The sequence below is a fragment of the Brachyistius frenatus genome, unplaced genomic scaffold, assembly GCF_029030835.1.
Source record: "Brachyistius frenatus isolate BFR_SWC_R1_liver_20210118 unplaced genomic scaffold, ASM2903083v1 Contig_10, whole genome shotgun sequence".
NCBI lineage: Eukaryota > Metazoa > Chordata > Actinopteri > Embiotocidae > Brachyistius > Brachyistius frenatus.
The window spans coordinates 2,351,612-2,372,430 of NW_027210609.1; the positions used below are offsets into that span (position 1 = coordinate 2,351,612).

The following is a 20,819-nucleotide window of genomic DNA, read 5'->3' on the forward strand; positions in this document are numbered from 1 at the left end:
ATCTGACGAATGACAGTCCGCGCGCAGTTAGCTGGGCGGGGCTTCAACGCAGCGCGTGGTAGCTGTGGCAGTGCAACAAAATCCAGACACAGTGGAGAAAGAAGAGAAGGATTTCGCCAGAGGTAAGAGCTTTTGGGTTTTCTCAATTGACAGGAAAGTGTTGTGCAGGTTGTCAAGACTTTTAAAGACAATAATATTCTGCCGTAATTGGTTGCCTGCTATTTAATGTTGGAAGATCAGTTTACGCAACGTCAATCACGGCAACTAGATATAAACGGTGTCGACATTAACATTACACCGAGATATTAAAAAGCGCGTCAGCAACCCGAACCTCATCAAAAGAGTGTGCAGTGAATCACTCTTGTTAGCCGTGAATAGCTTTCTAAGCAGGCTGAGCGGTGAAGCCTCAAGTTAGCTGCAATCCATGATATAATGGATTAACATCCATTGGCGTCTGATATTCACCGGGGCAGAGTAATGTTCACTTGCATGCTCGCAGATCAGACCGAGCGCGCAGGAACGCGTGAGAGCGGGAGGACGTTGTGTCGTTCACCGAGAGATCGTTCTGCAGATGTGACCCGACGCATGGAGACGTCAGTTCCAGAAGCTCTCCATCCTCAGCGTGTGCAGCCGCAGTCAAGACTGCGCTGCACACGCTGTGTGTAGCTGGTACAGTGCGGCAGAGGCCAGTTGAAGTCCTCCCATCAATCCGAGACGTCAACGAGGAAACTAACAATATAATAATCTAGAAATCTTCTGAGCACGTCTTGTGATCTTAATAAACACGATCGCTGAAAATGGTATAATCTCAAGGTTGGTATCACGTTGATATTAATGGGATTATGGGTCGTTATTAGTTAGAATAACTGATCGCCATAAATGCATTGAAAGCTGTGTGAGAACCTGGAGCAGCATTCTTCTACACGAGCTGTCAAGATTACGCTTCTTAATCTTAATTTGGGCTCTCATAACAGGAAGAACCAGAGGTGCTATATTCACAGTTTTCACTTTTTGCAGTGACAGGAAATACATTGCACGTTCTCTTCTGGTAGACTGCGTGTTCAATTGCCAGGAAACTGCATCTTTTACCACTTTCAGACAGCAGTCATCCTTAGCGAAGCATGCAGAAGCTCAGCAGTCAGGGGTCATCCAAATTGGAGAGCAACTCGAGTAGCTTTTTCATCCACCACTGTATAACCAAACCGAAGTGAGCCAGAAAGGACTGAGGCTCTGTTCCCATTACAGTGCATCAAGAGAGGTTTGTTTACTGTTAAAGTCACATTGTATCAAAATCCACATCATCAAAAACAGGAGTGTGTACCTGTGTATGGTGATTACTTCTGGGTGTATTTCGCAAAGGTTTGCTCTTCAACATTTTAGATGGGGCTATTTCTGTCATGTTGAGGGACCGTCATTTCATGGTGTGCCTGAGCTAGTTTGAAAAAACAAACAAACAAAAAAAAAACCTGATCTTCACTCACTAGAAGACAGACATCATTGCTTAAATAGTGCCTTGATGACAATTGCATAGCCCAGTCTCATTAATGCTGTGTTTTTCAGTTGGATATTTCTGGAACGTTAACATTTTTGCGCTGTTGCACATAACATGTTAGAATTATCCTGCTTGAGCAGCTGTACAGTAAAGAGCTCGAGGCTTGACTCCCTATTTCTGGATGGGGCAGAGGAGGGTGGGGTGGGAGGAGGGTGAGGTTGAAGTCTCTGTGACTGAGTCATTGGTTTAGCTAATGATGCAATTAGAGTGCTGCACTTTGCATCTCCTGATTAGATCCCTTACTTGCATTGGCCTGCAGACGATGTCGTCCGAATTTGCTTGCCTGAGTTGTTGTTACGAATACATTTCGGGTGGTAATAGACAATTTTCAAGCAATTGAGGTTTCATCAGGCATCAACATTTTTTTTTTTTTTTTCTGTCATCAGCAGCAAATGGAGACATTTGGTTCTGGCACTTAACCTAACGTGGAATCTAAATTATAGGTCTTGGTAATGGTGCCATTTGGAGCCATGATATGTCAGCATTTCCCACACTTGACTTTGGAATGAAATTGACATTTTATGTTAAATGTTGTCCACCTCCATCAACATATTAAATTTGTAGCGGTGTGCACATCGTCAAGTGAACATGAAACTCTCTTCCAAAGATATGGAAAAAACCTAATTGTTGATGATACTGTACTATTTTGATATTTGAGCATCAATCTTGGATTATATGTTTTAAATGGATGCATGATGTGTTTTTAGCAACCATTTTACCCCAATTAATTTCTCTAGGGGATTTAGTTTGCCAGTGACATGGTTTGGAAAACTTACTCTGCTGCCATCTATAAATGTAAAGTACAAACTTGTGTTCGTTTATTTTTCAAACAGAATATGATAAGTTAATTTCGCAGATACTCAAGACTTTTTAATCTAGAACATTTTTGAATGCAAAGGTTAATAAGAAACGCTGGATCCAGCAGTCCTTTGCAATTAGTATTTCCAAAAACAAATAAGGTTTCAGGGCTATCTGAGGACAGGCTTCAAATCTTAATAAATCTATATTGAAATTTTCATGTATTGATGATGGGTGTAACCATATTTACAGAGACTACATTAAGGCATTGGAGTGTTGTCCACATGTGACATTAGCTACAGCTTTCTTCCTTTTTTTCTGTTTGTCATTTGGTCAGGTACAATTTGCAGAAGTGAATAAATCTGACTCAATGTATAAAATAGGATCATATACCAAAACGGGACGATTATTACCCTGCTCAGCTTGTTTGCTGTATGGAATAATGGCATTTGTTTGTCTGCTGTTTAAGGAAGGTGAGCGACCGCACAGACGAGCTAATGCCGCTCTGTTCTGTGTCGTCCCATGTTGACCTGTGAGTTGTGCATCCACTGTTTGCTGTTGCTGAAGTACCTACATTTCTAGAATAATTGCCTAAATTACATCACTCATACCCTGTGTTATCATGAAAACCAAATCCACATGTGCATTTTTTTTTTAAAGCTGATACCTACATCTGCTACTTTCATGTTCAGCTTATTGTTTATTGCAGTCACATTCATGAAGTCACTTGCATACATGACTGATTTTTGTCTGTTTGTGTTGTCAGTCTTACACATCTCTCCTTGTTGCATATTTACACTGTGATCTACCAGGTCAGGAGCGGAACAAGGATTCTTTGTCTGTTTGTGTTGTCTAAGAGTAAAGCAGGATTCATACGCTCTTGAACACCCCATACCCCGCACCTTTCCAATGTCATATAGGGTGTCTTATGTTCACCCATTTCTGTAACTGCAAAATTGACAATAGAAATATTCATCCAACTCGACATGCTAAAAATCTGAGGTGATAGTTTTACGTAAGTTCCGGATCAGGTGATCGGACCAGGAACATTTGTGTCAGGACATGCAGTGCTGAACACAGCTGACTGGTCCGGTACACAGGCTGGATTTTTTTTCTGCAGCGTTGTCAGACACTGGGTATTTATTTTTACACCTGCAACTTTGAACAAATTGTTTTACTTGTACCGTGTGGTTAACAATAATTTAGAAAGAGGGATATTAGAACATATATTTCTAAGGCCATGCCAAAATTCTAAAAACATGATGGTGCTTGTTTTTCTGTAGCACTGAAGGTACTCTTGATTCTGTAAGTACTGCAGATACTGGACAAGATCAACAACTTGTGGAATGGTAGCGGCGGGTGATGAGTCATGAATGGAAATCTTTTGCCTGAGACGAGCAGGGGGAAGTCGTAGACGACCAGAAGCTGGAATCCACACGGTATTACAGAGAATTTCAAACTAAGGAAGGAAACGCCTCAAACTTAATTCAGCACGTTAAAGACAGATATTCCGATATGTACACAGATATATCACAGTGAGAATTTCATTTGTTAACTTTAACAACATTTTGTCTAAAGTTTAATGTCCTGAAATGTTACCATTTCCGTTTGTGAATTGCTGACAGCTGGCATCTGTTGTAATAAGGCTCCACAGATGAAATTCAAACAGGCTAACGCTAACATGTTTAGACTAACAGAAACGGCTCATTACGTGAGCTGGGTGCAACTCGTAATGTTAGTTAGTTACTGTGTGCTTCACTTCTTATTTGTGACACTTCTAATGCCAACAACCGAAGGCAAAACTATGAATGTCTTCCTGGAAAATATGCACCATTGTGCTCATTTTCAAAGTGTTTTTCACTCCCTGGTGTGGTTGCGAGAGGCCCAAAAAAAAAATTGCCTAATTCGTCAGAGCCCATCATTTTGTTTAGTTAATGCCTGTCACTTGGCCTATTCTCTGTGTGGTAATCCCAGTGAGACCAGGCAGAGACTGTAGTACTAAAAGCCTAATGGCCATTCACCTCAGCAATACCCAAAGGACCCCAGAGTCAACTCAATACGAGGCTAAAAGAATAACCAACTGCTTGAAAGCTGTTGTGCTGAGTGTTGTTTGTAGAGTTATGATAATTTGCTCATCCTTGTAATTTTGGCTGATGTTTATCTGTCGAGTTACATTTTTTTCTCTCTCTATTTAGGCCCATGGAAAACTTAAAACCTTTTGTAATCACTTCATGACCTCACTGAAAATTCAATGTGACTATGTACTAAGTGCCTTAAGCTGTAATACCACTGGGTGCCACTAGAGGTTGGCTCCAAAAAGCCTCCGGCTCCATAGACTGCCATTCAACTTCTCTCCTATCAATAAAAGTTCTCCACAAGTTTTCTGCATGTCATTCTCTTAATTCACTCTTCATAGATTAGCGTTCTGGCCGTCCATCTGAAAATAATCCCATCATTAATGATAAAATAAGACTTAAAAAAAAAAAACTGGTTTTGGGGACGTGTCTGTTTGATTGACAGGCCCGTGGTGAAGTCAAGTTACAGCTATCGGCCGGCGGGTCGTAGTATCGCCTGGTTTCCAATCAGATCGAGTCAGATCCCCCGTTTACTCCCCCCCCTGCTCGCCCAAATATGGTCACTAGCGCCTCCGAACCGCTTGTGACTAGCAAGATGGCACCAGCCAAATTCCGAACTCGAGGCTTCGTGTCCCACAGTTTTTATATATCTATAAACAGTCTCATACAACCGTAACCGTTGAACTGATGTGGTAGAAAGGCTTGGACTGTTTAGTTTAAATACATCCAAAGCCTTCCTGCAACAGACTTCCTTTAAGAGCTTTGTCTGATTGAGAAATGTGACTAAAATAGAGAATACCGTGAATTGAACTGCAGGCTTCTGTTAATGCAGCACATGTACAATAAGCATAGTGGGTTACAATTGCAATGCTTTATATAGCTGAAAGGGATCCATTAAAAGAATACCTTAACCTGACCTGAAAATTGTTCTCCAGATTGGCTTGGGCCAAATTTAATCAGTTCACGTTGTGTTTCCATACAACCAGTGAACTGTGCAGACGCAGTTGAGTGTAGAAAATGGAAACATTGATGTTACCTTTATATTTTTGTGAAATGACATTTTGGTATGCTTGTAGACAGTTTGGGGGGGGCTTCAAGTCAGCCCTCAAACTCAGTCAGTATGAACATGGAGTTATAGGTTAGTATACAGCGTTTTTTGTAGCAGAGCTCAAGGTCATGATTTTTTTTGTTTGTGCTAGCTCCTAGTTGTAGGTGCCGAATCAGTCATCCAGCATTATTTTATTCATTTCATAAAAGACAAAAATACATGTTTGAGTTGGAAGTGAAAATCAATGGCGTGGCCTCATCAGACTGTCTGGCAAACACCACACCATGTTTGGGGTCGTGATTGGAGAGGAGCAAGCCATGGGGCTGGAGTTTGACTGGAAGCAGAAGTTGGATATGCCGTGACTGGGCTTGAGCTGAGAGAGAAAGGCCAGGGACAGTGGTGCGCAACAGTGAAGCTCTAGTTGTCTCCTCGGGCTTTGGGCAACACAAACATGTACACATACAGGGGCAGGCAAATCCATTTACACAAATCTAAAGGAAACAGGTTTGAACATCACGCTGAAAACAAACTACAGTGGAAGAGCACATTAGAATATTAGATACTTCTTGGAAGTCCAAGTGCTTAGTTGGCAAAAAAAGACCTTGAAAATCCAAAATGTGTTATTTTTCAAAGCCAGCATTTTTGTAGACTTCTCAATTTTGCTGAAAAAGTACATAAATACCAGGGCAACTCGAGTTGTTAGTAACCTCAATGCCACAAATGCTAAAAAAAAAGTGACATTTAAATGTTTCGTCCCTCTTTTCTAGAGCTCGACCGATACTGAATTTTTGAGGCCAATAATGATACCAAGAAGGGAACAAAATTGGAATATCAATAGATTGGCCAATATTCTTAACATGTAGTATCTTAGCACACTTTTTTTTTGTTGCAATGAACCCTTCAATGTGGTTATCAAACACTTTTGACACTTGGGAAAAGATATTAAATGGAGGCCGGATATTTTAAAGTTTGTGGTGCACAGTGCCCTCAATGCACTGAAACTGAAATTTAAAACTATAAATGACAAAAAAAAACCCAGATCTATTTCTAATGTACCCCAAGCATCTTTTTTTGCTTCATATTCTGCAGAAAGTTTTTATGTCAGTGCATATTGGCCAACATCTACACCGATACTAATCCGTGTTAGGTCAATATTCCTGACCCCTTCACTTTGTATGACTCCTGCACTCACTCTTTATCTATTTTCTTTAAGAGTAGTCAGGTAGTCGGTTTCATAAATGTTGTTACAAAAAAAATCAATAACCTTAAGTCAAACTTCCATCCCTGCTTTCTGAAAGTAGTGGTTTTATAGTCGATTGATTTGTGCTAGCATTACTTGCAAATACTATTAGCAACCTGAGGTCAGGTTCTCAGAAACTGCACTCGTGTACATTGCCTTGAGATTTCAAATGATGTTTTGGAGAGTAGGCAGCTTAATTCATACTAGCATGCATTGGATTTGATGTTCAGTCGATTACATTATAACAAGTTATTGATACTTGACGCCGTCCGTGCATGAAGGTAAGAGTGCGCAGACCTGAAATAGATTTTGTGGCACGCATAAAGATGGCGTGGTACTCGACGTTTGGTTGCGGAGTACATACCGCACTCGTGTTACGTTCTGCCATATTGATGTGGGATTTCAAGGTGTGTTTCTGCATAGAACCTGGAAACACCGTGCAGCCACCTCCTCCAGACTCAGCTCTCTGAGCAGTGTTCACTTGCTACGCAGCCAATTAAAGTTGAATCGATCCGTTAGTGCAAGATAGGATCACTTGTGACTGAATTTAAGATTAACACACAATTGTTGTTTGCTTTTCTGCGGCCAATTCTCCTTCTTTTTCGGCATTTACAGCTAACTCTGATCCACTGAATGCATGCTCACTCAAATGCTGACAGTGCAAAGGGAGGTGTGTGTGTGTGTGTGTGTGTGTGTGTGTGTGTGTGTGTGTGTGTGTGTGTGTGTGTGTGTGTGTGTGTGTGTGTGTGTGTGTGTGTGTGTGTGTGTGTGTGTGTGTGTGTGTGTTGGTGGGAAAGAGGGAGGGGCATTTCCTTTAATGCATCTGCTCAGTGACTTCAAGCTCACACATTTATTCTGTCTCCTCTCTGCATCTCTTCCTTTTTTTTTTTTCTTAGTCCCTGTTCTGTCTGTGGTGTTTCACTTTTTTTGTGTCTCATGTCTGACATACATGCTCATCTCACTCGGGCGCATAATCTTTGTCACGCGGGATCTTACATTCACTCGTCTTCTACTATCCTCCCTCTGTTTTCCTGCTCAATCTCTTGGATTTTGGCTGCTGCTCCTCCATCATAGCTCCCGTGTTCTGCATTTACTCCCTGGTTCAGCTCACTGCGTCAGGAATCAGCAACAGACTGAGGTGGGTGTTTTAAGAGCATCATCGCTAGATCTGAGGCTACATGTCTTTGGTATCTCTCGCTCTCTCTCTCTCTCTCTCTCTCTCTCTCTCTCTCTCTCTCTCTCTCTCTCTCTCTCTCTCTCTCTCTCACTTTGTTCCGTCAGTGAGAGTCGGGATGATCATGTTTGTCTGTTCCTACAGGGGAGCAAGTGCCATACTGTCTGTGTGCAGCAGCATTTAACATTGTCACAGACTATGCTAGGGAGGTAGCATATCTCCCTCTCCAGATCTCTGTGACTGTCTCAGAGCTGTCAATACGGTTGACAGTGCTGCAACTGCTGCATTGACAACCGCCGTTGCATCCCTTATTATACTGGTGTGAATTTTGCTCTCTCTTGCTCTCTTTTCTGTCTCTAGTCCATTACTCTCTTTTGTCTAAATGTCTGTCATGTTTTATGCATGTTCTGTCCTTTTGAGTTCTCCTTTTGAGTTCGCCAAAGACTTGGCCATGCTCTAAGATTTATAAGGAACTACCTTAAAATAGACTGAAAGCCATGGGTGCAGGCTCGCGCTAAAATGCACATGCGCATTCACACAGGAGGCCGGATTCCTTTTCACTTTACCTGCCCTGCTGCTGCTGCTGCTGCTGCTGCTGCAGTTCCATTTGTTGCAGTTGCCACAGCAAGCAACACCCTGGTGCGAGCCTTTAACAACTCAGTGTTGTGATGTGTGTTGCTGAGAGGTTGTGACAGTTGGCGGTGGCTGGCTGCATGTGTTACTGTGTCATAGAAACGTATGTTTGTGTGTGTGTGGGTGCTTATGCTGAGGCTGGTTGTTGTGGGCCAGTATCTCTGTGTGTGTGTGTGTGTGTGTGTGCGTGCGTGCGTGCGTGCGTGTGTGTGGTGTGTGTGTGTGCACTCTTGTTTATAGTGTGTGTGTGTGTTTGCCTGCCCATGGGCTCCGGTCCAAGAAGAAAGCACAGGAGAGGCAGGCTGCAGGGGTTCAGTTTGGTGCAGTAAGCTGTTGAATGCTCTGGAACGAGCAGGAAAAGACAGCTTCACTTGCTGGTGTGTCCTCTCACTTGGCTGGTACATCTGTATCACAGAAAAGCATGGCTTTTTCTGAACTGTCTGCAGTCCACATGTCCTTGAAAAGCATCATTCTTAACGTGAGCTTGCTGTACTAAGCTATAACTTGTATTTTCTCATGATGAGAGATGTGGTAGTGTGACAGTGCAGAATGCATTCTCATAAGGTTTGTTGGCAGGCTATATATTTTTTTTGTATCTGTTATTGTAGGGAAAGGCAGTGATGGGACACAAAAACATTTCTGCTCACAATACTTGAAACACAATTTCTTGAATTAAATGCAACGTGACATCCAATGACAAAAGAACCGTCTGATTAATCTGCAATTTGCAAAAGTACTTTTGTGATGTGTCATGCTTAATTGTTGTGCTCAAAACAAAGATAACACTGCTTCTCTGATGATGTTGCAATTATGCTGAACTTGCGACCTGCTGGTTTTGAAGATAACTGTTTTGATCTGTTACTGTATAAAGACACAAATGAAACTACAATAGCACAGAGAAGTTAATTCCTATGAGGTTTAAATGTTTCCTTTCCTTAACATCAATATTATCAGTAGAGTTGCAGCCATTGCTGTTGTAGAGGTTATAACATTAGTAAAAAGTGCAGTGTGCCCAAAAGAAATCAGAACTCAGACCTGGGGACATAATGCATTGTTTGATATATTATTATTATTATCATCGTCCCACATTTAGAGTGGATTAGATACATTATCTGTGTTTTGTCTTACATTGTGATACTGTGTTCTTTCTGCCCAGTTGTATTTAATATGGCTCTATTGTGCCACCAGCTGCTTAAACTAGTCTTGGTTGTGTTTCCATGCTTATGAAATGCAAAGCATTTCATTTGTAAACATAAAACCGCTTTAAATTTGTTTTGAATGCACTTTGGACAAAGCTTGCCTAAGACCTTGTTTTGCGAAAGCACCTCAGCAACCACATAGGATTGTATGTGAACAAAATGAGTGCAGTGGAACTCGCAATGCAGCTAGTGCAGGCAAGACTGGTGCGAAACAAACCCAATTTCGCCCCGTGAATATGTGTCTGGCCACCTTCCCTAGGGAATCGTTTGCGGCTGTTCCATCCTACATGGCGCAGACCTCCGCTTATTTAAACTATTCAGCATGCGCTGAAGCCGGCTGACACTCTGCCAGCCCTGCAACTGCCTACGCCCTGTCCACCAAAGCCTTGTTTGCTGAGTGCAGTATATGTTTTTTTTTTAATCGTTCAGTAATTTTGTCCGGCAATGGGAGTTGAAAAATATTAACAATGCGCCCCAATCACTGCGAAGGAGGGGCGGGACAAATGCGGTTAACCACCGACACTGCTCGCTTATTGGTCCACCCTTCAGAGTGGCTGGATGCCAAATGCTGATACAAGCCGAAATTACCAGACGGTTATCACAGCAGCGAAAGCTGGGAGCTGTGAGCCACAGACGGTGCAGCCACACCATGTGTAGACAGCATTGTGGTTTAAAGTGGAAGTATATTTGCTACATCACATGGTGTTAGCTGTGTCAAACAAAGACGTCCAGACTCTCTACAGTTTTAACGGCGGCGTTTCGTAAACCGAGCTCAGTAATCATTCGGCAGTAGAGATTTAGCAGTTTGCCTGGTTTCATTAGCCCTGTTTTGGAACTCCCAAGAGAGAGAGAGACACACACACACACACACACACACACACACACACACACACACACACACACACACACACACACACACACACACACACACACACACACACACACAGATCACACGTTTGTTTTACAGGTGTGTTTTCCTCCTATTTAGTTCACATCTCTGTAATCTAGAGTTGCTAAGGTAAAGAGAAGATGGAAGTTTCAGGTTATATTAGTCTTGTTTTGGACAGACTCTTCATAATAGTTTGAATTGGTGGGTCTGTCTGCATTTGAAAAAGTTGATGATGCATAGTGTTGCACATCAATCCTGGCTTTGCAATATTTGATTAAAAAAATGTGACAGATTGCTTATGTTGCCCGACGCCTGCCAAATAAAAACTCAACCCACACAGTCTTGATGAAGCCCATCAGTGTAGCTTGGGTGTGAAACATTTGATAAATAATATCAAAGAATCTTTTTGTGTCTTTCGCTTTCTTTCTTGTCCCTTATTTGGTCATTAACAGTTAAATATATTGAGACGAATGTAAGATCAGAAGCCAAGTTGTCCGAGGCTTTAATCAATTTAATCAATGTCTTAAGGTGGATACATTTTGCAAACATGTTCTGGCAGCTACTGACTGATTATATAGAAAACTGTTGTTAGACAATTTTATGTGTAGCTAATTTAAGTTTAACCCTAACTATTGACTGTTCCTTGGTTAATATGCTCTGGATGTTTGTGTCTATATTATTTATCTTCAACCTAAGAGGGTTTTATTGAACAAAAACACCACTTTTTTAAAAATTATTATTTCACAGTTTGGATAGATAGAGGAAGGACTGTCTTTTTGCTTCATAAAAAAACAACAACAGAGTGATGCGCTCTTTTTTGGCAATCACGCTGACTTTTTCATGACGTTTTCAGTCGAGTATTAAGCAGGTAGTAAGCAGCAAGCCAAGTCATTCGAGAGTGAACAAATGACAAACACTTGTAGGATTAAGCCCATCACATTGTTCTAAGCCTTTTTTGCAATTGTTTCAAACATATTTTGGTTATAACATTTTTAAATAAATAAAATAATAAAGAAAATCTGGAGAGGCCTTAAAGCAAGGCCTTAATTGCGGGTCATTTACTGTTTATTCATCCACTCTGACCACTTTGCCTGCAGCTTTGCCTGGCTTGTCATTAACAGCCTTGCTTTTGGTGTCTCAGATAAGACAGATCGGCGTAGCCTAGTTCCAGTTGTTGTAGATCCCCCTAATGTGATTACTGAAGAAGACAGCCACTCAGGCTCGTCAGTTGGTCATTGCCATGAGATTTAACATTCCAGCTGAGTCAGACCATGCGGCTGAAGTTTGTCTTTGAAGATGCCATTTTTCCTTTTTATTGTGATATTTGTCCTTTCATGAATTTCTTATGATCACAGTACCAGAACTGAACAGATGCCGATTTACACTTATTCCCCCTTAAGGATAGCTCTATGTTTTGAATCAGTAATGACGTTAAAGCCAAGGACCATTAGTGGCCAGTGTTGACTACTACAGCATGCCCTTGCCCTGTGGCAGGTATTGTGCGTCTATTGTGTGTCCTTGGAACTTAATAAATCACTGTAATGGAGAAAATTACCCCAGAATATTTCCACACAATTGTTGGATAATATGTTGGTTGGCTAATAAAGAGCGTAACTTACAGCCATAAGTGTGATTGAAATGGTGGTTTGTTTTGAAAGTGCTGCTGCTGAGGGTTTTCAATACAAGCATACAAATGAAACATGGAAAAAAAAAACATGGATTTAAGGATGAATGTTTTTCACCTGATTGGTTTGAAAATAATAACCCCGAGTAGGACTGGGCACTACTTCAATCATTCATGTAATTGTATTGTAATGGAGTTCATATTTGTAATGTTTAAAAATATTTTAGCAAAGTTTCACAGTGAGATGTCAAAGTTTGAAAATTCGTATTATTTTCTTCTTGTGCTGCAAAGTGCGTATGCATTTTTTAAATTGAAAAAAGTAGGTATTATTTTTCCACCATGACGCAGGCAAGGCAATAAAAACTGGATATGGCATTACATATTGAAGAAGAGTTGTGGAACTAATGATTTCAGCAAATGTGATAGCAAATTGATACTGCAGTAAAAGAGTGAGGACTAAAGGCTTCTCTGACTGTCTGAGGCGTTTAGCGGAAATTTGTGAATTTTGGGTACGAAAACATCGTGGGATACACTTTTCCCCTTTAATGTTTAGTGAAATATTTGGAGGTTTGTGTTTTCAGTGTCTCATAAGTCTTTACTTACGCCAGCAGCTTGCCATGGTGCTGACCATTTATTCTGTGCTGAATGCTAAATGACTTTGTTATTCATTTTATACTCGTGTTTTTTTTTACACTTTTTTGCACTTTCTTGTAAAAATGTCTCACTTTTACCAAATTGCAAAATGCAGTATTAGTTTAATTGACCACTGCAAAGCACTGTAAAATGTATTACAATTTGCCATCATTTATTTCATTGTTTGTTATTGATTTAGCCACAAGTTGATGCTCAAAACAAAAAAACTTTCTCATTGGATACATGCTAGGTAAAGTAGTGCCGCTGGTTGTTTCCTCTAAAGATTTTATATTATAAAGGTATATTGCTTTTGATTTTGTAGGAAGCCCACCTCCTCTTTGACGCAGTGAAAGCTTTCACATGCAAGTAAAGAAGAGTGACTGATACTTTCTGAATGTTGTCGCATGCTTCCTGTACAGCACCGACAACAAACAAGACTAACGGTCCTAAATAGTTCAGCACGCATTTTCACACATACTCTACTTTTAGGTGATACTGGTCCATGCTGAGATACAGTGGGGCTGTTTTCCCTCTAGATGTTTCTCTGATTATCTCTGATCTTACACAGATTTAGTGCAAGCACAGTGAATTATGGTTCCCATGTTCCTTTTTACAGGAGATGAAGTAATGTGTGTGTGTGTCAGACATTTATGAGTGAAGAGGCAATTGACGAAGACAAATCCACATCAATCATGATGCACTGCAACTCCGTGAAGACAGGCCATGTGAATTACGGCAACAGTATTGCAGGTGTGAATAATGATTTGGCACTGACTCTTGTGGTTGACATGCGCTGGTGACTTATGGGATGTCGTGCTGCTGGTGACGGCTGAGTTATTGAGGTCATGTCTATATTTGCTGCAAATACTTTGATATTAATTTGAAAACCTCAGTGTAAACCTGAAGCCCCGTGTGGGATTTGTTTCGTGCCGATTCTTGATTGCACTGTGTTGCCTGCTTCGTGTACAGATCACTGATTCACTTCCCACACTTTGCAATTTGTTTATTTTAGGGTAACATGATGCACCTTTTGCTCACTTACTTTGTTTTAGTCAAGTGTGATGTGCACAGGGACGTTTTGGAACATTAAGGGAAGTGTTAAGAGTATAGGTGCACTTCAATTTTTCTGTATATCCTGTATCCCTCACCCAGATTTTCTGCTGCAGCATCCTTCAGTTGGCCAGAGCTCAAGTGGGTTGGACCAGCCACTGACTAAAAAAAGGCTATGACCTATCTCCTAGGGAGGGGGGAGAGGGGGATCAATACAGCATAGTATGACAGTATCTTGCTGGCAATATTTCATTGTATGAATAAATAAATGCATTTCTCAGGCGCATACAAGATTTACGCAATCTTTTTTATGACAGCATTGGTAAGTCTACCTGCTCCTCAATCCCATTTTACTGCCAAAAATGATTGAAGTGAGATAATTTAATTTTTTTTGATAGAACAGAGATTTACAGTTTTTCTTTGGGTTCATAATTTGCAGTTAAGAAAAGGTTAATAAATCGCAATACATTGCAATATTAGTAAGGTGTTGCAATACTTTGTTACGTTACTTTGCAATACATCTTGCAAAATGTTTCAAATCATAATCATACCGTATCATGATTTAGATATTGTGTTATTATAATATACTATCTACATTAGTGAGCCTCAAAATAGACTTGGTAAATGGTTCAGGAAAATGGGTTGAAAGAAACTAAGGCATTTTAATTCTTCTCACACGTGACAAGGATGACAAGGATGAGTGGGCACAAATCTCAATAAGAACAGGCACAGATTAGTAAAGTTCCACCATTAATAAAAACAAATGTAGACAAGTAATAACTGAAAACCCATTTGTCTGATGGAGATTTGTCAGTCATGGTGTGTGTCTGAGCTGTAATGAGAGCAGGGGGCTGGCTGAACTGGCACATAGATCTCAGACAAGGGGGGAGAGGGTGAAAATAGGCTAATGGAAAGGGAAATGCAGAGAAAAAGAGCTCTAGAAGAGAAGGCAAACCGACCAATAGGTAGATGTACCTTATTTGTTAGTAAACTGGCCTGCAAGGGTAGGGTACTTAATTTTTTTTGTCAATATCTTTTTGTGCCAATATTAGGTAGGACTGATCATTTATTTGTTTGTGTTACTTAAAAAAAAAAAAAAAAAACTTTCCGGTTTAGTCATACTTTTGGAAGGTGACTGGAACTTAAGTTCAAGGGACTTGCGTAAACAACTAGGATATAGAAATGTGTCTGAAAGAGGGGCTGAATTTCTTTGCTAAGTGACTATGCAGTGAGCTAGTTCATATCCAAAGTTAATACGAAACACAGTAATTTTATACATTAAGGGGCTCTCCATTTGTGAATGACTAGACAGCAGCTTTGACCTCTGAACCCATATGTGACCCCTATCTCAAAGATTTTAGCTCATTAGCTGGCCTGATTTAAAGACAATATGTCTGTGATCTAAAAACTGTTTTCTTCAAGATTTTCTATTCATCCTCTCTGACTGTATTTTTTAAAGATGTTTTGGCAACTCCTGTTTTTACTGCTTTACAGTTATATATTTCTCTCTCTTTAGTCTGGTCTTCTGCAAGTGGAATGCAGCTCAGTTGGATTCAGATCTAGTAGAGGATACTGCACTTCTTTACCCTGAAGAGCTTAGTTTATATGGCTGTATGTTCGGGATCACTGTCCCGCTGAATGTTGACATGCTGTCCAAATTAGTTTTGATGCATTGGACTGAATCTGAGCACAAGATTCTCCTTTAGACTTCTGTTTTTGTCATGTTGCTGTCGTCTGCAGTAAAATCATAAATATGCCAGCGTGCCAGTTCCATTGGCAGCCATTCATGTGCAGTTCATAACAGAACCACCACCATGTTTGACAGATGAGAGTGTATGCTTTGGGCCATGAATCCTGATTTTATTTCTTTCCCACTTTCCCGTGGCTTCCCTGCAGGTCTCTCGAAGTGTAGGTGTCACTGACCGGGTCTCTCATCGCCCTTGTCTTCACCCACAAAGTTCCCCCCGGTGGAGGCTTTGGCCGATGGGGACCAGAGAAGTCAAAAACACCCCCTGGTCTCGGTCGCACTGCTGACCTGACACCCCTGTGTCGCCCACCACCTCCACCTGAGCAATACACCTCTGGGAGCCCTTCAACTGGGCTGACAGTTGATGATGGGGTGTGCTTGGAAGCCAGTGGGGGAAGGGGGGTCACAATGTGAAGACAAGACCCACGGTCTAAACTCACCACTCAAAACCTTTAACCTCTGCAGAATAGGCTGACTTCGGCCTCCACAATAGTTTGAGGCATTCATTCATCGACCCGAATGTGCTGCTTAGAGAAACGAGGGGACATTTGACGTAAACTGCAGTTGCTGTCCTTTTTAGGGAACATTATCCTGAAGTAGGTAGCCAAAAAGTGAGCACTCGTATAACAACTATGTTCATGTAAGCAGTGTCATACAGACGGTGCTCATTTGGTGCAAAGGAGCCTAATGTTTGGATATATTCCTGCCTCCGTAGCAGCCTGGGCAGAGTGCTGTCAATGTCAAATTCTGTCTCTGTCATCAACATGTCGCTCCACAACATGGAAACTTTTGGACAGGTACAAGCTTCCCCACTCCAACCTCGGCTGATGATTTGTTCTCTGTGACAATGTCACCTTCTCTTTAACAGATTGTAAAGCATGATTATCAGCCGCTGAAGTCCAGTGTCATCAGTGCTTGATTGTACGTGCTGAAAACGCTTTGGAAGATCACTCTTCCCCTCAGCAGTGACGCATTTGGTGGCAAACTTACGGCTTGAGTCTCAATACGTTTGGATTTTCTCTTAGAGGAATAAAATGGTTTGTTGACGGTAAGCGTCCACTAATTGTTTATTTTGTTTTAAGCATTATATAATGTACGTTGCTGTGCAGATAGCAGGGTTGTAATTTGGCTTATGTGGGTGGTGAACGAATTTGCCAGTGTCGACATGCCTTTAGGAAACAACTTCTTTGGAGGAGGTGATAGTTTTTCCACTGAGATGTCTAATGCAGAGACTAGTGTCAGGTGCAAGTCAGATGTTTTCTAAATTTGGACAGGTGGTCTTTAGCTTCTTGGGTGTCTTATCGTCATTTCCCCCTGTAATTACAAATTTAAGTCCTTGGTGTCCTACATATGCAAAACTTGACTGCATGCTCAGTTGAATTCTCACACATCTTGTCACCTTCTACACAAATGTAAGTTAAACTGGTTTCACAACACAGTCCAAGCTAAAATGCCCCATCTTTCTCTCCTCAGTGTTTACAAATGCAAGAGAACCATAACTCAGAATGTTTTTTTGACATCAGAGGGCAGATGGTATTGCAAATGGTTTTTTTTCCACTTGATGATGCTCATCACTAAAATATTAAATGTTAAGAATGTCTTTTACAAACAAGCAGGGTTTTGTCCTATTTACCACACATATTTATATGTAACAATTGCTTGGACACGAATGTTTGAATTTATATATTCATATTTGGAACTTATATTATATTTATATATAATAAACTCGGAAGAAGTTCAACAGTAGAACATCGATTTACTTCATCACAGGCTGGGGAAATGCTGTGATTTTTGTGTAAAAATTTGAATATTCACCAATGAGAGAGAAGAATACTGTCATTGGGAGTATTTGAACCCTTGTACATAGAATACGGTACATGTTTCAGTAAATAGATAGTGAAGTGTCAGAGGCACATGAAAGGGCTTCTCAAAACAGGTTGAGAGACAGATGGGCGACACCGTAGGAGGCAGAGCGACAGTCTACTGGAGACCTAGAAAAACTGATACAGATATTGAGTTTGGTAAAGATGAAAACATGAGACATGACCGCTATACTTTCTCACCTCTTTCAGTATTATTTACAAACTTAAAAAAAGGAAAAGTTATGGGGGACAACACCTGATGAGATTCTTTTCTATGAATGTGATTATTATTGTTTTTTAGCTTCAGCCTCAAACCTAATGTCTACTAGTATAAAGGTCTTAAACTACTTGCAATGAGTAACTTGTACAATATCATGCCAATACAACCTATTACCAAAAATAATTATTTGATATCAACCGCAAGCTTTGTCGGCAAACTGATCTTCTAGTTTGCTCAGTGAACGAATACCGCAAAGGCAGTTGAACATCCGTGATGGGGAAACAGAGGAGCTGCACTTTGGGAGTTACAGTAGAGTACAGTTAGAGTAGAGCACAGTGTTTGAAAAATGACTCAAATGATTATTGGATGAACTGCTACTAACTTACCCACTCCTAAAGCTAAAGCTAAGCTACAAATACTAAAACGAATACTTGTATGGGGGGATTTCAGGTTGGAAAACAAAAATGTATTAAGTTTTTCAGCTTTTTACATTTTTTGTGTATGATAGAAAGCATATGATCTCTCAAACAAGAAAGATATTACTTAAATGTCTGTCTGGCCACTTGTGTGATACAGGAGTGATAACATTATTTACTAGTGACAGGCTTATTTTTAGAGATTTTATCAGTGAAATTTTTAATGAGGATGCTCACACTTTGGATTTCTGAGAAGTTCCAACAATACTAGGAAATTAACATCTGACCGGGGGCAGATGCACACCTTCAGTATTACAGAACGGCTGACAGCAGTCTTTCTCATCTTCATATCATGCGAGCCTCACAGTCTACCAAGGTTAATATAACGGTACAGATGGCACGGTGATTCAGCGTAACACCTGGACACATTGCGCTGACACACAGGATCAAAACAAGTGCTATTACGTTAATCCACATAGAAGCTTGCTCTTCTTCGAACAGAACTGCTGTTGCCTCAGGGGACTCCGTAAACAAACCCTTGAACTTCTACAATTATTGTCTGTAACACACTATGGGCAGGCCAACGGCATGTATGTGGACATGAATGAACAGCATTACGTTAACCCTTTATGCCTCAGGAAACCTGGCGATATTCTCATGCTTCACCGTGCGAGCACTAAGGGTTTGTGTAGGGAGTCTGATGTAATGCCAGTGTGATTGTGTGTGTACAGAGAAAGAAAGTCCGAGATGGGCAAATGGTGCCAGTCGTCCTTCTGTGCTCCTGTAGATACCCGCATAGCCACGGTGTTTAGGCATGGTTAGATGGATCCATACACTAGCATACAGTCAATGTGTGTGCACTTACACGTAGCCATTAAGTTTATCCTACTTTCAGCTAAAGCCTATGTATTCTATAGGCCTGTTGGACTGCAGCTTCTGAGTTTGTAGTCTGATTCAGTTTGAAAGCAAATCTCTTCTTCAAACCAGCTGTTTGAGCTCCATGAATGTTGTGTTTAAAATAATGCTTGTCCTGCATGTTGAGTAACTTTATTTAGCGATTACTTGCAGTGCCCTCTGGAGAACAAATGCTCAGAGTCACAATGTGAATGATGGTCCACTCTGGAGCCATTACTAGGAGCAGTGTGTTGTTGTAAAAGAGCAGCTGCCTAAGTGTCCTGAAGTTGTGTATGCATGTGCGGAAAGTGACCCTTGCAAAGTCATCCACGAGTGTGTCTGATCTGCACACATGTATGCGATCAGAGGAGTGGAAGCCCGTGTGCACTTGGTGGTTACATACAGGGGGATTTTATCTGTAGTCTGCCTCTGTAACTAAGGTTACAGTGATTGCTATGAGAGGACATAATGGTGCAGACAGTCATAGTTTCACAGGCGATAACCACAGTTAAGGTCGCAAACTCCGTCAGCCGGCATTTAAAGCCTGTTTGAATCACTCATATCATGTCAGACAGGCAGATTGTTTGCATTCCACAAATCATGAGGGTTTTACTGCTATCTCAAATGCACAGTATGTAGCCCAGATGTATTTGAATAGTCTTAATTGTTTGTGTCTGCCAACAGCTTTTTTTTTTTTTTTTTTTTTGCATGTGTGTATTTTGACATCATTCTGTTGTTTACTTTCTAAAATGTTTTTTTTGTTGTTGTTTTTTTTACATTAGGAATGTCCTATCCTTTGATACTCAGTGTATCCTGTTTGCAGGATATGCTGAGTTGATGTAGATTTTCACCTTTCACCATAGTAGTTGGACATCACAACCCAGCAGTTGTGCAGGACTGTGACTGAGGAGTGCTGGTGAGTGGGTGGTTATACTGTATGTGTAATCTGCCAGTTTGTCACTCAGTACTGTGATACATTGGCAGCCCATGTAGAGGATGCTGCAGTAGAGTAGACAGAAGAAGTTCAGAGCAGGAGAATTGTGGAATGAAATGGGAACAAATTAGCTCGGGTGGGAGCTGTTATTTTTTAATTTGGTCTTTTTTTGATGTGTCAAATACGTCTTGATCTGCCCATTCAACCTTCAATCCTAAAGCACAAACATGCTGTCAGTCTTGTCTACTCGACTATTTTCACCAGAAACTAGGCTGTATCACAGTTAAGGAGGGGGGGGTGCTCTTCTTTATGTGCAATGCTCAACCATACTAACACTATAGCAGGACTTCAAACTAAATGTGTGAACACACATTTACAGCAGTAACACAGAAACAGCACCTCCCTTTTACACGGTCTCAGTTCTTCAGTGATCTTGCAATAGTTTGAATAACAAAAGCATGTTTTGTTCCAGTAAAGTGGCAGCCGGTTTCTGTACTCGGTCCATCTCATTCGTTTTCTTCCGCAAGACGCTCACACCACCCCGTTTAGTAACTCATTGGTCGTTACTTTGGGCAACAATGTCAAATAAAAGCTTAGGATGTTTCCAGGATTTGGTGACCAACAGAATTGTCTCTACTTGTTCTTATCACAAAACCTATTAAAAGAGTGCAGCAACCAGCTTGTTAAATATTTTATGCGTTGAGTGGTCTGACACTGTTAAAGGCAAAACTCCAAAATGGCACATTACACTCTACTCTGCAAAATAGGAGTGGAAACCTCTGGCAATTTCACGATTTGATTCAAAATCATTTGTTTATTGATCATGGTTGC

General features: G+C 40.9%; 1 protein-coding gene across 3 annotated transcripts in view; it reads left to right on the top strand.

Moving 5' to 3' along the window:
* Positions 1-22: 22 nt before the first annotated feature.
* The window catches only part of kcnab2a (potassium voltage-gated channel subfamily A regulatory beta subunit 2a), an 81,912-nt gene continuing 61,115 nt past the window's right edge, over positions 23-20,819 (top strand). The window contains exon 1 of one of the 3 annotated variants that reach the window (XM_069690868.1): positions 23-122. The gene's annotated coding sequence lies outside the window, so the exon portion shown is untranslated. Of the gene's footprint in view, positions 123-711; positions 814-7,561; positions 7,852-20,819 lie in introns of those variants that run through there. The other 2 variants (XM_069690869.1, XM_069690867.1) reach the window with 2 other exon arrangements.